General features: G+C 32.9%; 1 protein-coding gene across 1 annotated transcript in view; it reads right to left on the bottom strand.

Annotated features, from left to right (window-relative positions):
• Nucleotides 1–6,488, bottom strand: part of LOC149088923 (endothelial cell-selective adhesion molecule-like) — a 143,131-nt gene extending 136,643 nt beyond the window's left edge. The window contains exon 1 of the mRNA XM_089250872.1: nt 6,168–6,488. The gene's annotated coding sequence lies outside the window, so the exon portion shown is untranslated. The remainder of the gene's footprint in view (nt 1–6,167) is intronic.
• Nucleotides 6,489–21,734: the final 15,246 nt, after the last annotated feature.

Raw genomic sequence — 21,734 nt, 5'->3', positions numbered from 1 at the left:
CTTTTGCTTACAAAATAATTAATAAAACTAAATCAATTTCTGAACTTTCAAATTATTAAAATCTTATCGTCACTTTCAACATTATCGAATCACTTTCTTTCAGATGAGCCTGTAAAATACCGGCTACATTTGAGCTGTACATACTTTATATAGCTCATAAATACATACATACATAGAAATTTTTTACGGGGCGGGCAACCTCCCCAGGTACCAGCTAGTTCAAAATAACGAAAAATCATATTTTATACTTTAACAAAAATCTTAATTTCTTAATGAGGATTATAGACCACCGCGTTACATACCCAGCGTATTTTTCTGTAATATTGGGATTTAACAATGAAAATATTTTTAAAATTACTCGTAAAAATATATTTTGATGCCCCTGAAAAATTTTTGATTTATTTTAAGGAAAAACCATGACCGACAGCTAATTTTATTACGTAAAATTTTATAATTCGAACATGAAATTCGTATGCGCGCGTGGATTACATAGATGCCATTTACACTCAGGAAATTGTGATAGTTTGAAAATTATGCTTATCAGAGACGTGGCGAAGGGGCAGGTATTACACATGAGTAAGCCAGCTATAGGTTTTAAATTCCGTGTCCCTTTATAAAGATAGATTGCATACGCAATCCCGTCGTTAAGAAATTTCGAAAACACTTCTTAAGGAATTAAATTTTAATACGGAGAAACAATGGCGCTCAAATTGATATAAATAGCTTTTTTCTGTAAAAATTCAGGACAAAAAAAGGGAGTTTAACGACGAAAAACTTGCTACTGTTTTTAAAGTATTAGACATAATTGCGTTTTTCGTTGATCGCTAATGTTCGCGGGAAAATTTCCGCCGTTATATCGGCGACTAAGAGAGAGAACCATTAACGCGACTCTCTGCTATTAACGGCAGTCGCTTTTCCTCGAAACCCCCGATCATGAGATAATTGGATGGAACTCATCCAATCCGTATCCTTGCAAGGTTATTGATGTTCCTGTTCGCCGGACAAACGATTGCCCACCCGCCCGGACGGGACACTGATTACGGACGATAATGAAATACAACAGATGATCTTAGCAATAATCCTCTCATTAATCCTCTAAATATGTAAAGACACCCGCTCACATAAACTTATGAGGGCACTCGTATGAATTATGTGGGAAATCACGGACGCGTAACCATCAATATCTATACAATGAGATATTAGATTTTGGTTAGCGTTTTTCTGACACGTCGGACATAAATTTCTATATTTCCTAAACCGCTGGACGTAATGCCCGAAATTCTGCGTTCATGCCCCATTTAATCGCGAGAGAAATTTTACGATGCCATGCTCGTTTCCTCGAATAGAAAGACATTATAGCGGGAGATTTTAGACTTTTTGGTGTAATGAATTCGCTGAATTTCTTAGACGCAAACTTGTTTTACCCGAGCTTCCTAAATTTATACTCGCTTTACAAGAGCTTGGTAAATGTATATGGGTTGGGACCTGTAACGGTTTCTTCTTTAAATTTGGCGTCGCCCTGCCACTGCAGGCGCGTAATGGCATTTTGAGTTTTAGTTTTTGGATTTCGATACTTGGCACGTAGAACTGCTCTCACGACGTCCAATGACCAGACCATGCTCTGGGAGGGGTCTAGCAAACTTATTATTTGCTTTCTAAATGCATACGTGCTCTACCGTTCCTCGGACGAGGGTTGTATGATGAACAAGGGGTGAATGACTTCCTCCGCCCTTCCGCCTTTGTCAATAATATGATTTTCTTTTACTGAACGAGGGGGGAGAAGGGGCAAGCATCCTTTGTCCATCTCTGGATTTACCCAAGCATCCTGAATGTATGCGTGCTTTACCCGAGCTTCTTAAGTTTAAGCGCGTCTCTCCAGAGATTCCTAAATAAGAGCGCGTCGCTCTAGAGCTTCATAAATATGTAAGCGGGAGCTTCACAAACGAACGTGTCTCTCAAAAGCTTCCTAATTCAAACGCGCCTCTCCAGAACTTTTTGAGTGTGAATGCATGTTGCCAAAGTTTTCAAAATGGAAACGCGCCTCTCCAGAGCTTTCTAAATTTATACGCTACTGCCCATTCTTCATTTATATCGAAATGATAAATAATCGCCCTCCCCCCTCGAAAACTTTGACGACTCCCAACAGACAAGCACAACAAACTCTGTCTAGCCCTGCAATACAAAGTTTCAACTATTTAAAGTTTCAAAGTGATAAAGATGGAGAGATTCTACGAAGCCAAGTTCATTTTTTTTTTTCAAACATGGAGACACTATAACGCAAGTTTGTTTTTTATAATAATTTATCACAGTATTGTGGCTGAGCTCTGAAAACTGAACACACCTTTCCCGAGCATCCTTAACGTGAACGTGAGCTGCCAAAATGTCGGTATGTCTTGTTTTTATTGAAACTGTTCTTAAATAAATGAATAAAAAACGTTTAAAAAACAGTTTTTTAAATCTCGAAATTCTCATGTTTTTTTCATAAAACTTTGACGCTTCTCCATAGCTACGGGCCTCATTGTTTGATGCCTCGGCAAACAGAGGCATCAAACGCCTCACAGCAGTCACTTTACTCCAGCATTAAATTTAAAACAAAGACTGAATAATGGTAATTAATTAATAAAGAGATTCAAAGGAATGAAGTTACAATTTTTTTGACACCCACAAAAATATTGATTTCACTTTATGTCGGCAATATCACGAAACCTACCCTTTCTCTTGGGAGCGATATAACGTTGTACGAAGGTTTTTAACAGCTGGCTGATGTGGAGATGAATTTAGAAAAGAGAGAAAATTTATCTGGTCCTGAGGGGAAGCGAACCCATGTCTCTCACTTACCGGGTGAGCCAAGTGAGCCAATTAAAAACATTCGTATGGATAGCGGAGAATGACATCATCCTTCAATACAACTGCGTTACAGTATCTTTTGGGAGCGAGACAATCCAGTAAATTGTCGCATGAAATTAATAGAAATTTCCAGTAATTTTAGTTAGAATGAAATAAGATTATTATTTCATCCAAAGAACAGAATATGGTGATTAATATCCTAAATTAATAGTTGATTCAAACTGGAAAGAAAAATTTCTTTATTTTGTTGAAAAATTGGTACGTTCGAAAATTTTTATATATTAGAAATTTAAACATATTTCGAAAACGGAATGTTATGTAAATAATTTTTTTTCATGAAATATATTTTTGATTATTTCAATTTTTTTATGTATTTTAATATGATACACCGATATTTTGGTTAATTTTTTTATTTATTATTCACTATAAATTAAATATCAATAATCTAATCATTTATTATTCACTTTTTCAAAATTTTGAAAAAGAAAGTATTGCAAAAAAAATAAAAAGACGAAGAAATAATTATTGAACGCAAAAGAAATTTTGAAGGCAAAGAAATAATTTTTTGAGAAATAAAGTTTGTAAACACATTCACTATCTGATTCATCAGCCAAGTTTTACGTATTTTAGAAAACATACTTCCTGATAAATTATTCAATAATATTAGTTATAAGTATTTTTTAATTTACTGTTTTGCTAATTAATAAATTAAATACATTTTTTGATAAATTTAATAAAACCTCAGAATTATTATTTCTAATATTCTGAGGAGGGAAAATATTGATTTGTTTATAAATTATTCATTATTATCTGTTAAAAATTATATTTAAAAATAAAGTTTATTTCCTTTACTGTTGGTTCAAACTGTAAGAAACTGCTAATAAATTATTCATTTGTATACATTATAACCATTTTTAAAGAGTTACTTTTATTACTTTTCTCATATTTTGAACCATGAGAATATAGTTTCCTGAAAAATGTTTCATTAACATACCTACGTTATAGTTATATTTTCATTTTTCTAATATCTCAAAACATAAAAATATATATTTACTGATAAATCATTCTTTAATATGCAGGAAAATAATTTTGAATAATAATTTTAATAACTTCTCCCCGTCACTTTAACCGTAAGAATTCGCTGACAATTATTGATTATTGAACGCTATAATTATTTTTCTAAAATCCACCCATAAAAGTGTAGGACGAAAATATTTATCTCACAAAATATGAGAAATACTTCTTCATTTTTTTATAAGTCCAATTTATGTCCGAAAGCTATTATTTTTGTATAATGATAATTATAAAAAAATTATATTGTAACTTATTCATTTTATATACTGCACGGAATCTTTATATAAGTTACTTTTTATTCATATTTTCAACTACTTAAAGATAAATATATTGGTTATATTTATTTTCTTCCAAGAATTAAACTTTCTTCAAATTATGTAAAACGATTTGTAATTGTGAATCGTGTTTCAAATATACATAAAATTCAGTTACTTACGATTATTCTTATTATTTGAATGTACTGTATTTCGAGCCGATAAAAATTTCAAGAATATGAATCAGACAAACTATTCATTACTATCTTTCGCAATCATTTTAATTATTTTTTAATATTTCAAATTATTCAAGATTTTTCGTTTGTTTTTATAAGGGAAATATCATGTTTTTAAATAATTATTCAAATTTATTTTGACCTTTTCTCTAATTTGTAAGGATACAGAAAAAAAATATTTTAACCAATATATTATCAAAATAGCGGATATTTTAACCATTGCAAAACAAATCCATGCCCAAAACATATAATAAGTATCAGAAATTTATATTTCTAAAACGAATTGTAACAAAATATTCAAAGTATTGAGTACAGTACTGTGCTCCAATGAATGTTTCCATTGGTTAAGAAATTAATGATCGAATCGAATTAATTGCACTTTATAATTATTTCAATTATTTTTAATTCTCCAAATCGTAAAAATATAGATTTTTTTATTTATTGTTATAGCGAAAAATTATTTTGAATAATGGTTAATTACATTTATTTTCTAATTGTTCAAAGCTCTAGGATAAAGAACATAATTTTTTCTCGCCAAATATTATCAATATTATTGATGTAATAACATTATTAAAAAAAATCCATGCCAAAAACATAACTATTACAAGAAATATATGCTTCTAAAATTAATTATGCTGCGATAAGATTTTCTTTGAAGTAATGACTAGTAGGTAGGTTTCTTTGAGTTAATTATAAACCTATAATAGGTTTTTCCCGTTGATTATGCAAATAAATTATTGAATAACATTTCACTTTGTAATTATCTCAATTGCTTTTAATATTCCAAAAATCGTAAGAATATAGATTTTTTTATTTATTTTTTACTTATTTTTATAAGAACTTGTTTTGGAATAGTTAATTAAATTGTTTTCCTTACCTTATGAATGGTAAGAATAAAAATCAAATCAAATCGTTTCCCATAATATATTTATATTACATCCATTATAAAACAATAATTATAAGAAATTTTTATTCGCAAAACGAATTGTAACAAACTTTTGTTTTTGAATTAATGACTATAATGCTACAATAAAAGTTTCCATTGATAATACGAATACGGTGAATGACTGAATTAGTTAAATTTTATTATAATTTCAATTATTTTTCAATGCTTCATAATTTAAATAATATTGCTATTCATTTTTATAAGGTACTAAAATTTTTTAATAATCATTTAAACTGATTTTCTAATCTTCCAAACGGTGAAGATGAAGTGAAAAACTATTCCAGACAATGTAACGAAAATTATGGATATTAAACCCAATATAAAACAAATCTAGCACAAAACATAATTATTTTACGAAATTTATGTTTCTGAAATGAATCACATACAATTATAAGATTTTCTTTGAAGTAATAATTACTCCAATAGAAGTTTCCATTGATTATAAAAATAAATTACTGAATTTATTTAATAAATTATTGAGAATACGTTTTATTTAGTTTAATATTTTTTTTTAACATTTCAAATAGTAATATAGAAAGAAGATTCGATATTTTAAATTTGCTATCAATTTTCATCGGAAAAAAAATTAATTTTAAATAATTATTCAAATTGATTTACTGGTCTTTCAAACGGTTGTGATGTAGAACAAAAAAATTATTTCACACAATATTAATCAAATTTCTGGATATTACATCAATTACATAAAAATACATGCACAAAAAAATGAAATTGTATTTCTATAAAATTCTCTTTAAAGTAATGACTTTGGTGCTACAATAACTTTATTATACAAATAAATGATTGAATTACCTTTCGCAGGAAATTCCATCATAGAATGTCCATCAGCAAATATTTTTCCCCAGACCAAAAAAAAAAAACTAAAATAATAAGAAAAAAATATACAGTTTCGCTATCACTTGGAACTTGGACACTGGCCAGTAGCTGCTGCTAAACCAAACACACGGCTTTACATTTACGTCATTACTTGGTAAGCACACATGAACCAAATACGTGTATACAGTATATAAAAGACTTGGCAAAAAAAAAAAAAGTTGCCTTATTTTGGAGCGAGAGAAAATCGGTAGAAGCGAACGAACCTCTTCGGAAGTCCTGTGCAAACTGCCTCGCCAATGTTCGATGACCAAGAGTCTTGCCTCCTCCTAACGGCAAACTAAGTGTGTTAGGTGGCGGTAGTTGCTACTACTACAGTACAGTACTTACTTACTCTACGCCCCGTCGGGAAACGGGAGAAATAGAAGAAAAAATATATTCCGGGAAAACGAAAACTTTCCGTCCTGGAAAAACACACACACACGAGGGAAAAGATTTCCTCTTACTTTTGTATTTTGTTTTTACACACATATATCCTAAAGCGAAAAAATGAATATGCGGTATTTTATTTTCAGGAAAAATCAGGAATGAAAACGCAAAAATCACTTTTCTTTGGAATTTTACGAAACTCTGATAAATATTTTTAAAGTTTGTTTGAAAGTTTTATAAAGACGGAATTCTCTAGAATTATTATTATTCAAATGAATATTCCGTGAGTGTAAACTGATTTGCCGTGTTCGCGTTTTTCACTTCAATTTCGTCGTTTATTCAGTTTAAAATATTAATTTTTGATTCGTGCGGCGAATTGCAAAAATTTTTGATGAAGCATTTTTGGAATTTTTTATTTTTGTCAGTGAATATTCATGGGCTGGACGAAGCTCGAAATGCCCTGGGGATGTATAAATTCCGCCCGTGTATTTCTTCGACAACATGCCCACGCGAGGGTATAGAAAATGTCAACTTTAATCATTTTTCATTATTAAAATTTAAAAAATATATTTTTTTTTTCAAAGATGCAAGTGTTTTAGTATATGTACTGCCGAAGCGAGTTATTTTTGTTCCGGAGTCTGCCACGAGGCTGGGCTGGAAGAGATCTCGGCAACGGGATAAGTACAGCGCCAAAGTTCTATCTTTCACTCAGTCAACATATTTCGATCTATTTTTACGGTCCTAATATTTAGCAGGACGATGTGTGTGTGTGTATTTTTTTAAATGTTTTCTAATAACTTGATTTATTTCTATTGTCACTTTGACAAGTTAAAACTGTTTTCTTAATCCTCTGTCACCTGCGGCTTCCTTCCGATTCATGGCTCATCTGCGGATTCCCAGAGTAGTTTAGTACATATATGATCAACCTGTGGTCCTCGGGGTCATCTGAAGTGTCCCGCGGGTGAAATTTGACCATTGGAGTCATCTGAAGTGGCTCGTGACCTCAAACCTAATTTTGTAAAAATGAACTCAGCGGCAAATTTAAAGATCACTTGAGTAACCTGGGACAACTCCAGAGAACTGAAGCAGCCCGTGGTGCAGTTCCACATCACTCAAGTTACCCATAGCATTGTTCCGATTCACTCAAGTTACTCACGGCACATTCACACATGACTTAAGTGGGCCGCAAAACATTCACACATGACTTAAGTGGGCCGCAAAACATTCCCAAATCACTTGAGTGATCAGAGGCGCAATTCCGCAGCACTTAAATAACAAGCGACACATTTCAGATCACTTAAGTTACCCGCGACATGTTAACAGAATACTCAAGTGACATGTGGCGCAGTTCCAAAGCACTTAAGCGGCCTGCGGTGAAGTTTCACATCACTCAAGTTACCCGCAACACAGTTCTAGATAAATTGAGTGATCTGCGACACATTTACAGATTGCTTCAGTGGCCCGACACTTTTTCAAACCAATGAAGTGGCCCGCACTCGTCTAGCAATTAAACACTGGGTGAAAACTTTGCTTTTGGACATATCCCCCCCCCCAAAAAAAAAATTAGAACACAAATCACTCGGTAAATCAAAAATTTCGCTGATGATCTTCTCACTCAAACATATTTAGTCTGTATTGGAAACTGCGTAAGGGTTGAATTGGTCATATTCTAAATTCTGATTGTGCGTGTGTACAGTCTCTCACCTTCATTTTCCATGCTCCCTTCTAGACGAAGTATTTCTGTTCCTGCACACTGACAACAAAATTCATCCTGAAAGATCTTGTCGAACATTTGATTGACAGTCATCTCTCGCCTAGCACAGTACCCTCGTCAAAGCGCATTATCCACATTTTTATGAGAAGTCATAAGAGAACTTTTACGAAAAAAAACTCAAATACATAGTTTGGTAGTTTTTCTTTCATTATTTACTTTCATTTTTGTGCTCTTTTTCTCAACCAATCTATCCGTTTTGAGTCCCACGTTAAATCCGAACTATCGTAAAAAACCCCGCTCGCATAAAGCGGCAGAATTGCTACACGATTTGCATTGTACCGAACAAAATGCATCAATTCGATTTATAAATGAGAGTACTCTCGCTAAGTGGGTCCGACTGTACATACATACTAGGAATAATCTGGAATAAGAACACAGAATAGCTATCAACTATCCTATCCGAGTCTCGTTTAGTATAGTGTATACTGAAATTTCGATAAAAATTCGTAAAAGCGTGTGAATTTGTATAATAAGCATACAGACATTCACACAGTTCAGACATATAAATACGATTCAATAAACGTATTTGAACAGTGCGGGCATCTCTTCAGGGGTTTTCGATTCAAGGGGTTCCAACAACTAGTGCTGATTGTAGATCATATCAAACTACAGTGTAGGCCTACGTAATTACATACATGATATCTACATATTATTTTCATATGCTGTTTTCATGATGGATTTCTAGAGATATACTTCTCACTGATTTCCGTATTTGCACTCTTTAGCGAATGTTATATGCAAGGTGTCCCGTAAGTTGTAACACGGCGTTTATCTCATCAACCATCCGTCGTAGAGATTTGATTCCAATTTACAAAATGTTCAACGGACATTCAAAAATTACCCTGGAGCAGTTTTGATAGTGAAAATACAGTGTGTCACAAAATTAAAAATCTAAATTTTTAAACGGTCCCCCTTGTTCTCTAACTTCCAAATAGAAATTTGTTGCCATGTCTCTCCTGATGCCATCAAAACAAATTATATGTTTCCAAGTGTAATATTCAGAGATATTCAAATTCGAAAATGAAGGAAATTTGGTTAAAGAACCGCGTTAAATGCTGGTAAAACGGTTTTTCCGCATTTATCGCTGTTCTTTCCCAAATTTTCTCCGTTTTTCGAATTTGAATATATCTACGAATATTGCACTTGGAAACAAATTTTTTTTTCGTCGGCATCAGGAGAGGCGGGGCAACAATTTTCTAATTGGAAGAGGCATTAGAGCACGGGGGACCGTATAAAACTTTAGATTTTCTTATTTTGTGAAACACTGTATTTCCACTCTCAAATTTGGTACAGGGTGATTTTTGAACGTCTGTTGAGCATTTTATAAATTCGGAATCGTACCTCTACGACAGACGGTTGATGAGATAAAGGCCGTGCCAGCACTTACAGGACACCCTGTATAACGGTGAAAACGAGCTAGACTTTCTCGCTTACTACCCGAAATCGAAGGGATGTAACTTCCGGGGCATCTTGAGTACAGTCAAACCTCGTTAATAAGTCACTATTAGGAGATCAAACATATTACCGCGTAAGCGGAGTGACTCGTTAAACGGAGTAAGCCATGGCTGTGATGATTCCTGTCTCCGTACTGATGCATTCATGCAGGAAAAAAAGTAAATTTTAGTTATTCAAACGAATTCCGTCATGAAAATTGATATTACTAGAATTTTTATTACGCATTTGAATAACACAAAAAATATTACTTTTTTCGATTTTAAAAATTCGCAAATTCTTCCGCATGTTTATGGAAACCAAAGTATTGTCGTCTCGTCTGGCAGTTCAATTTTTCACATCATAAATAAAAATAAAATATTCATTCATGAGTTCAAAAAAATAAGAATTCATTTTCACTGAAAAAGCACTGATGAGTTTTGTTTTTGTGGAATTGGTAGTTGAAGCGCATTCTTTTTCTTCAGGGGTTTTCTTCAAAGGAGATAGAAATTGAAAGACTGTCTGTTTTGTGTGTTTTCCAGTCCCAACAAATTTTCTCAAAAGGTCGATCTTTCATATTCCTCCTCTATAAGTTACATATGTCTAGCTACATTATAACTGTCCATCTAAGATTTGTTTAAACTTACGGCCAATGTTCCCGAAACATCACTTTTATTAAAAACTCTTCATTTTTTTCCCTAAACACGTGAAAACACAAAAATTTCATTCATTTCAGTGCTTACGCCATAAATTTTTGTTTTTTTTTAATTGCTTTTTTTCGAAGAAAAGTAAAATTTAATTTTTTTTTTGTTTTTAATTTCAATGTTATTTCTATGAAGATAGGCAAGTCCAGAAAGCGTGCAGGAAAAGTTTTTCTTTTCATGAGTTTTATGGTTGATATCTCTAAACTAAAGGATCAGAAGGGGAAATACAGTCAAACCTCGTTAATGAGCCACTCTTGGGAGAGCAAAAATATGACTTATTAAGCGGAGTGACTCGTTAAACGGAATAAGCCATAGCTGTGCCAATTCATGCCTGAGGACAATTAGGACTTCCAAAAAGTGACCCGGTAAGCGGAGTGACGTGTTAACCGGATGACGACTAACGAGGTTTGACTGTAATAGAAAAAAATTAAAATCAATTCAAATCTTAATTCGGCCGATAAAAGGTTAAAATATCAAAAAGCCGGTAAAAATTTTGAGTGACTTAAACTAATAATTTTTTTCTCTAAAAAACAAAAATACCGGTGATTTCTGCCGTGGACACTTTCTCAGCTAAAGCTGACCAAGAACCGCAACTCGCTGACAAAAAAAAAAAATTCCAGCTGAACCAATCTCAAGTAAGAAATAGCCCAATGTTGAAAAAGTCTGTCAGCAGACCTGCAGTGACAGAAGAGTAAAGGGGCGAATGAAGGCTTCAGTGGCTTCTGCTTGAAATGCTAGGCTTTGAGGTGATAAGACTGGACTCATCGTGTATGTTGCTCGAAGAGTTTCCGATTTGAGTGGTAATTTTCCACGAGTGCTTTCACAAAAAGTGACTTCTTAAGCGGAATTGGGTGACGCATTATCAGGAGTTTACTAACATTAGATCCCCATAGAGGATGATTAGGATGTCCAAAAAATTACCCGGAAAGCGGAGTGACGCGTTACCCAGGTGACGCACTAACGAGGTTTGACTGTATATCATTCCCAGTAACAATGACAGCTATGCACAAAAACGAACAATCTCATACCATCAAATGAGCGGATATCTCCAACAACTAGCCGAAAAGAATTCACAACGAAACTTGGCGGCAACAAATTTTCATTAATATCCATAATGAGTGTAATAAAAATCACAATTTAGACATGCAAAAAAATACATCCAATGACATACCATTAACAAAATCACATATCCATTGGCACAGCAATTTGAAAGTGCAACATATAACGAAAAATAAAATTACTTTAACGTGCAACAGCAATTATCTAATTGAGAAGATATTAACTTCGAACTACTTATAAAGAATACTCCGAAATTACTTATTAATAAGAGCAAAATATATATAAAATGAAGAACTTCGGTAATAAATATTGGATAAAAGTATATGAAAATTATTTATGGGATGTAATTCTTCATGTTTAATGGAATTATTAATTATCTTTCGAAACTATCAAAAAATTTGAAAGAAAATTCTCGAAACAAGTAAAAAAAATCTTCCAGTCGATACCGAAATTAATCTGGTATTAATAACAAAAAAAATGTCCTAGAAGAAATATAATTATCTTAATTATAATGAAATTTCAATCTTCTAATAGAAAACAATAACTTCCATCATAAGAAAAAAGTTATTTTATTCAAATAATGCTTTTAAAATGTCACCAACACGTATTTCGGTCATCGCTCTCCACATAATAAATTACGCGATCATGATATTAATCATTTCTCTCCCGACGGAGTTTCACGAAGATGTTAATGGCAATTAACTAATTATAGTGTTTTCTCAAAAGATTTATCTATAAGTAAAAAAAATTGAGTTTAAATTTCCATCGAGATTTCGTGTTTAATGTTTGAATATACCACATATTTTAGTTCCTTTTCACCCCGACAGTAATTTACAAAAAAAAAAAATCAATAAAATTAATTTAATTAGGATTTCTTACATTTGGATTACGCCATCTAACGGTATGAATAATCGCAAATACTTAGGAATATTACTGCTGTTATGGGTAGCATGATATACAAGAGGCAGTCCAAACGATATCGAAGATTCTGCGTTATAATCGAGGTACTGTTGTAACCGAGAATGACGTTTTTAATGCCTTTTAGGAATCAGATGTAATTAAATACAGTGAAGCCCCTTCTTAACGGACACCCCACCTCCATCAGATGCGGTCAACCACTTTTACGGACAAATAATAATCTCCCATTGTATAAAAAAGTATGCATTTCAAACCCCCTGATTAACGGTCACCCCTCTTTTACGGAAGAACTTTTTTTTTTGTCCCGGCGGAGTCCACAAAAGAGAGGTTTTGCTGTATTTACACATCAAAGATTTCTCAACCTATAGGACATGACCTAAACTTGGGTCTCAAGGGCATCTGACATGGGCTGTACAATAAAGTTGCCAATAGTTGCTAACATAGCCGAAAAATCGCAATAATTGCCAAAAAAACCATTTTCAAAGATAAGTAAAACTTCTAATTATCGCTACAATCGCCAATAGCGAGAAATGAAGCTAGGGAAAACAGAGTTTTGAGAAAAAAGTCCCTCTTCATTATCATGCTAATATAAATAAAATAATTGTCCAAAATATGAAAATATTTCTTAAGTTCTGAGGATCATGAAAAATGCTCTAAAATTGAAGACTGGAATCAAAAAAAGACTGTAAATGCCAAAATATTAATTCCGAGGAAAGTCGATGTGAAAGGGAAACCGATGTATTAGGAGATATATCAAGCGCTACCAAGTGGTAGCTGCAACAAATTAACCAATCGTCAGGGAACAACTTTAAGCTTTTTTTGCTTTTCTTTGCGGGAAAAAACAATTTTTGAAAAAAAATGGCACTTAGAGCCTTTTTCAAGTCTTCAATTACTGAAAATCATGAAAAAATGCTATATAGCGTAAAAACACGCTAAATGCATGAAAAATATGCAAAGTCATAGAAATTCTAGCCCCACTCATTAACATCATCCTCTTTGGGAGTCAGCCTGGACAGTTATCGACGTTATAGCCGAGGTGTTTGACTGCAGCTCGTTGATATTTCAAGTCCACGAAGTCCTAATAAATGGCAACCAAAAAGTGATAGAAGAATACGTTCAGTATATTATTATTGCTGGATAGGCATTCTCACGAATTGAATGAAGCATTGAGGAGACGTGTTATGATATACAAATTTGTATAAAGCGCATAATTAGCTTTGCTATAATTTGTCAGCTGATCAACATGCTGCGTTTCGATAATGTTGACTAGATGCAAACAGGGATTGGACGCGAGGTCAATCAGGAGCGACGAGTGCCATTCCCGTTGCGCGGTTCTCAGGAGTTAATATGATTGAGATTCCTGGAAACGGTGTTAGCACGTTAATAGCTGAGCCGCTTCGAGGTTAATAAAGGTGTGAACTAGACCGGATGTGTTATAATGTACATATCAAACATTTGTTAGAGTGCTTCTATTCGGTAAGCGATGATTATAGTCAAATTTTGGGTATAACAATCGAACAAGAAAAGGCAATGATCATTTGAAATTATATTCGTGTTTGATTATAAATTCAATTTTAAAAACTGACTGATAAGTGCCGTCTTTCATTTGGTTCCAAATGTTTCATACTCAAAAATTTTGTAATAGAGAGTAAGAAATAAAAATCAAGAATCGAATTTAAAAAAGAGTAAAAATAAACCATAGAATTTGACAAAAAAAATCATAATCAAGAATCGCATTGAAAAGGTAAAACGTTGTACTCAAATTAAAAGAAATAAAAATCAAATTTTTTTCAAAGAAAATCAAAAAAAATATCAGAAATCAATAAAGTCAAAATCAATAATCGAGATTAAAACAGTCTCAATCATCGCAGGAATAAAATATTTTTCTAATCAAATAGGAAAAATTGAAGTCTTTTTAAATAAAATATTAAGAAATTTCGAATAATAAAATGAAATTTGAAAAGTCGGTTTAGTTTTTGAATAACTGAATTAAAAAAAGTAATTTTTGAATACTCAAAAAAATGAATCGATTTTGTAATACTCAAACTGAAAAAACCGGTCACTTTCAATTTATTTAATCCATTTATTTTTTCATTAATTAATTAATTTATTTATTTATTATTGAATTCTTTAATAATCGAATATCAAATGCCAATTGATCTTCTGAAGTTCAAAATTGGCAAAATGTTCAAAAGTTTTAACAATCAATTGATTTTTGGGTACCGGTAAACCTAGAAAACAAAAATTATCCCATAAATTTTAAAATCAATTGAAGTTTTGGTATAAAAATATTTAAAAAATCGATCGAAGTTTAATAATCAATCCAAGAAATAATTAAACTTAGGATAGGAATAGGATTTTTAAAAACGAATTAGAATCTTTAAAAACAAATTCGAAAAGGAATTGGTTGTTGGATAACCAAATTCGTAAAACCAATCAGTTTTCATTTGATTCCTGATGTAATTAAAAAATCGAAAAAAAATTAGATTTGATAGTAATCCTAACGATTAATGATAAATTCAGATAATGGAAATCTTCAAGCATATCTATATTGGATACTTTAGAAACATTTATTTTTCAATAAAAAGAAATACATATTCTTGAGAAAAGAGGTGAAAAGTATTATAAAAAAATCCCTAAAACCTTACATATAAATTTCATATCAAACATTAAAATCCTAAATATGCATATCTACAATAGAAATGAACGTCAACGAAGATGAATGCTTCACAATCAAAATACTCCAACCCACATTTGATGTTTTGAATGTACCCTAATATTACTCATCAATAAATCCATAGAAAATCGTAATCGATATTTCATAAATAGACGTCAACGTCCTCCAAAAAAAGGAATCATTTAACCGATTTTCTGTTAGATATTCCGGGTAAGGATTATAATCAATGTTCACTTAAAGTCCATCGGGAATACACGAAAGACAAAAAGAAGTAACGCAACTAAATTTAATATACAGTAGAACCTAAACTGAGTTCGGTTTCAAAAAAGGAAGAATAATCAAATACGAACTCTTAGTAGAGAAAACAACCATTAAGTTTCGTTTTCTGTTTGAAAGAAAAAAACAAAATAAGGAATCAGATGTTTTGCAAAACATTTTGCGCTCTCTAATGACAGTCCATACTTTTCTTTTCCTCATTTGAAAACCATCAAGAGGATGAGAAAAAAAGTGAAAAAACAAAGGTTTTTCCCTCTTAAAGAACAATTACGGTCCCCGTGAGAGGAAACCAATTTTGAACCGAAAGTTCTCTCCAACCAAAAACGAAATAAAATATAAAGAAAACTGATACGAAATAGTTTGAATTCGATCCCATTTTTCTTTTGCTTAAACGCGAAATAAAAACATTAGTTCACCTCCAACATTTGTAACGAAACATATTATCGCTAATGTACTTAGTACCAAAAGTAAACTGATTCAGTTTCGTGTACGTATAACTAGGTTTTCGTGCACGAAATAGTATTTACTGTATTGGAATATTTTCACTCGGATCATAATGAATGCAGTATAGAATTACCTTTTTTATACTTGCTCAAGTCAATGAAATTTTTCGTTTTTAGGTTACATTGAATATTAATATATTCCTGGTTAATGTTACTATACACTAAGAGAACTTTAGTGTACTTAGGAAATGAAGATATACATCTATGAAGATTGATTATAGAGTGGTTGTAACTATAATGGTCTTGCAGTGGATATTCGAAAAATAAATGCGGTATATATGATTTATGGATGATTGAGAGTAGTTAAGAAACGTCAGTTGAGAACAAGTTTTTACGTTTAGAGCCCTAAAAGTAGTAAAATCATTCGTTCAAATATCATTTATCTACCCGATATAGTCGATTTCGTCAATGGGTAAAGTCGCATCAATAACTACTCTCCAAAGTGACCTCATAAACTGGGTGATATTATAAAAGAGTGACTTTACAGCTACGTTCAGTTGCGTTTTGATTATCTATTTTACAAAATAATCGAAACTGAATTTTTAAAAAATCTAGAGTTAAAAAAATAAGAATTTAAACTGAATTTGATAAAAGTTATGGAAATAAACAATTCAATGAGAAAAATGCAATAAAATAAAATAAAAACTAATACGAAATAATATGAATTCTATTCCATTTTTCTTTCGATTAAACGTGAAATAAAAACATTAGCTCACCAATAAAATTTGTAACAAAACATATTATCGCTAATATACTAGTACTAAAAACAAACTGATTCACTCTCGTGTACGTATAACTAGATTTTCGTGCACGAAACAGCAGTAGCTACTGTGTTGGAATATTGGAACATTCTCACTCAGATCATAATGTATGCGGTACGGAGTTATCTTTTTTTGTAGCTGTTCAAGTCCATGAACTTTTCAATTTTTGGTTATTTTAAGTATATTTCTACTTGATATTACTGTATAGTGAGAGAAGTTCGTGTAGTTAAGGAATAGATATATATAATCTATGAAGATTGATTATAAATAGTTTGAAACTGATGGTCTTGAACTGTGGATAAATAAGTACGGTATATATATGATTTATGGATGATAAAGTAGTTAAGAAACGTTTGCTGAAACCGATTTTTTTCGTTTATAGAGTGATAAAAAGTAGTAAATGCATTCGTTCAAAAATCATTAGTTCACTCGGTATAGTCGATTTCATAAATGGATAGTCCATTAATAAATATTTTCCAATCGACCTCATAATCTGGGTGATATTATGAAACAGTTACTTTACAACTGCGTTCATTAGCGTATGGTATGTATATTTTCAAAAATAGAATTTCAACTGAATTTGAAAAAATATACATAATACAGTGTTTAAAAAAAGTTAGATTAATTTAATAATGTATTATCGATTTCTAATCTAATTAATAGAACAGCTAAAATTCTTTCTTTCAATTCAAATGAATTTAAAAAAGGATTGAAGTAAACCAATCGCAAGCAGAGATCATAAAATCATTCAACACTTATTAAATTTTATTTATTAAAAATAATTTTTTAAAAAATTATTATAATGAAACCTCTAAAAAAACTAATCAATGCTTTTTAGGAAAATTTATTCTGGTTGATGTGCAATTAAAAAAGGAATTCCATATCAAGAAATATTGATAAAAGTTTTTAAAAATCATGAAAAACTAGATTTTTTTATAAATAAATTTTTAAAAATGCAAAAAAACTAATACTAATAATATGATTATATATTTTTAAAAATGCATTGTTACTCGTGAGACTTATTGATTCGTAAAAATGACCTAAAAAATATGAGAGAATATTACTTCGATAAAATGGATATATAAATTACGGTACTTGTCATATAAATTGGTTATTATACATAATAACTGGCTATTATGCATACTTACCAATAGTCTTGGTAAGTCTGATGAATTTATCACTTTTACCGAGAATATACATAATACTCGAGCTCGTTGATAAATTTGATAAATACGTACTAAAAAATTGTGTAGGTATATGAGAGAAAGAAGTTTGCCTAATAATACTCAGTAAAATCACCAACGAAAAGGGCAAATACAAGTAAAATACAAAACTGCTAATGCATTTTGACACGCTATGGGAGCCACTTCGCTAGCAGCGACTAGCTATAGCTGGTGTTAACTACACGCAGGTGCTCAGATTCATTCTGATCACATTGTTCGATTTGGATAGACATATTTTTTTCTTTCCACTGAGCAATCGAGAGTTAAGATTTCATAACCAATCCAAGTGCTATCCTCGGTCAGTGTGATATTTTTATCCTCTGAAGACAACACCCATAGCGTGTCGAAATGCATGAGGAGTTTTGTATTTCACTTGTATTTGCCTTTTTCGTTGGTGATTTTTTTGAGTACTGAAAAAATTATTACTTTTTTTTTACCTGAGATTATGCATGACACCCAAATGTTGTTGATAAATTTGATAAATGCTTCAAACTTTATTGTCTTTTTCTGTGATTATTCATAATACCCTAGTGTAATTGGTGAATTCGATAAATATGAAAAAATTCCAAATTATGTATTTTCTAGTATGTGTAATTAATGTAGACGTTATGTGGGTACAACGCACAATCACCGGTAAAAGTGATAATGTTTACGAAATTTATCTGATCGCCGAGCATTTTGGTAAGTTTGACAAATTTCCTAAAATTTATCAAACTTACCAAAATGTTCGGCCGATCATGCATATTGACTGGTTAATTATGCATAATAACCATATTTATCAAATTAACCGTAACATATTCACACCCCAATCTCAACGTTAGTCACGAATTGCACAGAACATTTGACTCATCAAATTTAGCACTTTCTATATATAAATTTCTTATTAAAAACTTTTCCAATTTTTTAAACCTGCGTTCATTTCTTTCGAATAATTAGTTCCGACATTGTTAAAAATAATTTCATTTCAAGATAGGCCCGTTCAATATCGATGCAAATCTCGAACCGACGCGTCGTTTCTGACATTTAAAAAAAAATGGAAATTTGTTTCGTTGAGGATGACGCCAAGTAAAATTCACGTTCCAACAGACACACAACACAAAAAAAAAAGATTTCGAAAAACATACACATAATATATTTGTGTGCACATCTGTTTCACGTCCATACGAGAAGGTGGGGAGTCATATATATATATATTCTCCTGGGAAATTGCATCCACAACATGCGTACTTGTGTTGTATTTTTCTCCCCCTTATACTATGCAAAACATAACGCGTGTTGAATTCTTAATAAGGTAAAGCTCGTAACTCGTGAGCAAGAAAATACAACAGGAAACAAAATATGGTTCTCTCTCTCTGGTTGATATTCAAATGAAGTATCACGTGGTGCCTGTTCGGATAACCCTTTCGTTATCCTTATTTTTCGTTACCTGCGGCAACAAAGCGCTTTCATGAGAGAAGAAATCTCGGGAGAAATTCTTTTCCCGGACATTTAAAAACTCGCTGGAATTTTTAAATAAATATCTGGATTTCCGAATTGGAATTTCAGATGTGTCTTAATAAAAACTATCGAATTATCTACACGTTTATTCATGAATTTATGTTATTGAAGAGTCGGGATCGCGTTTGGTTATCACGGATTAGTTGCTCGATTTGAGGATTTATTCACCGTTGAATCTCATTTGTAATTCGATTATTTTAAAAATTACTAATTACATGAGTATCTGTTGCTTAATATAAAATTCAGGGCTTTTCGTCTTTAAATATCTAATAATGGGTCTTATTATAAAAGGAAAATTTTTAACTCGAAGACTATTTTTGACATCATTAAAAAGAATGGGTTTGCATTATCTCATACGGCATACCTTGGTTGCACAAGTGAATATTATTTAGAATTAGAATCACAGAATATTCTTAGAATATATTAGAATGTTGGCGGTGTGTAAGTTACTTCCTCGTCGCTGAATGAAAATTATGGCTGCAAATTTTTAAAAATGCCCTGATCAGAGCAGTCTACAGCCATAACTGTCCGTCAAGAAGCCTGAGAACCATAAACACTCGCACATTAACCTTCCAACAGGAATCTCTAAAGAGAAGCATGTAATAAAGCAGAACAACCTCTCACGGAGGCCCAGAACGTCCCATCAGGCGTAGAAACCCAACTCATTTCCCCCACCATCGCATCCGTAACAAAGCCAACCAGAAAAGTACGAGAAGGGTCAGAATTCCCTGATGTATAACAATCAGGGCGATAGCTGTGGATGCTGGACTTGCATATCGCAGACGTTTTCCGAAATAATTGAAGATTGTACAGTAAAACAGCTGTTAATGGGCACCCCTCTTTTACGACCAAATAAAAATCTCTCCTTGTATAATAAAAGTATGCATTTTAAAACCCTGATTAACGGTCGCTTTTAACATGTTTTACTGTACATAAAGCATCGATATACAAAATAATATGAGAACATGGGCAGACAGCGCCTTGGACGATGCGACATCTTGATACTCAAGGCAGATAGCATTATACACAGAATAACAACAGCAACAACAACAACAATAAGTAAAAAACTGTGTGAATCAATTGGGGGAAACATGAAAGATTACCGCAATATGTACAATAAGAAAATATTAATCTGCGAGTGGAACAAAGGTCTGCCAAGATGCTACGAAACTCTGGAATTGTATTTAATGAATAAATGAGAAAGAAATTAAGAGTAAAATTGATAGGTTATTATATTCACCATTATAGAGTGCTTGTAAATTTCAATGCACATGCGCATTTTTCGGAGATATGAGACCATTCATTCATTCATTCATTCAAACCGAGCACAACTCCGGTCTATCGCCATAGGCAATTTACTACCGATTGAGTTGTGCCGGAAATATGAGTGTGTGTGTCCCCCCCCCAAATACCCCGGGCCACGAAAGCGACTGTATGCATTCAACTGCCTGACACCTGGCCAGCCGTCACCCAGCCCTCAAAGTCCAGCCGCTCATCCGGCATGGTTTCAAGGGAGCTGCCTCGCGACCTTCGCCTACAAGGAACAGCTTTCGCCCTTATTTAATTAAATACTAATTCGTGACTTCCTCCTTCTTCGCCTCGTCCTCATTGGAAGTCGGAGTCGAATCCTGGATCGTCTGCCTCTTGATCTTCGTTTTCCTCCTCAGTCCATTCTTCTTCTCCCTGTCGTCCCGTCTCCTGTTCTGCCTGCTGACGCCTTCTGATTCTCTCACTCCTTCTCCTGGGTGCAGGTGGGCTCGTCGCTCGATCTGCCGCTCCCGTCCGCTTATTATGGAGCCACTCCATACTCTCTTCCAGAAAGCCGATCCCTGATTTCCTTGATTTTCCTGAGTGCTTTATCATCCTTGGCCATTCTTTTAAACCACTCGTTCTCCAATTGCGGCCGTGGCTTAACTAAGTGGAAACGACTGGTGTGGACACATTCCGCGGCAAAGTGAATTGGACTTCCCACTCTTCCGCATATACATTGCTCATTGTCGGAAATTTTGAAACGCTTGAAGTTGGTGAAAACGGTCCATGGCCCGAGAAGAAGATTGTCTTTTCCCTACTCCAGTAACGTTCTTTCCACTGGACTTTTGGGATGACTCTATGAATAAGCCGTCCGTTTGTTTTTGGATCATTCCATTGCTTCTGCCATTCCACTATTGTCTGCCCTTTAATTATTCTTTTGACCGTTGCCGCAGCGATCTTCTCCTGGGACGTTGTCTCCAGTTTCGTCGCTTCCCGCGCCAACTGATCTGCCTCCTCGTTTCCACGTTCGCCCACATGGCCTC

The sequence above is a fragment of the Pholcus phalangioides genome, unplaced genomic scaffold (assembly GCF_987345545.1).
Source record: "Pholcus phalangioides strain wild (caught in Gottingen) unplaced genomic scaffold, Ppha-v1.0 ptg000003l_1, whole genome shotgun sequence".
NCBI lineage: Eukaryota > Metazoa > Arthropoda > Arachnida > Araneae > Pholcidae > Pholcus > Pholcus phalangioides.
The sequence above is the reverse complement of the archived record's forward strand: the minus strand, read 5'-3'. Positions and strand labels throughout refer to the sequence as shown.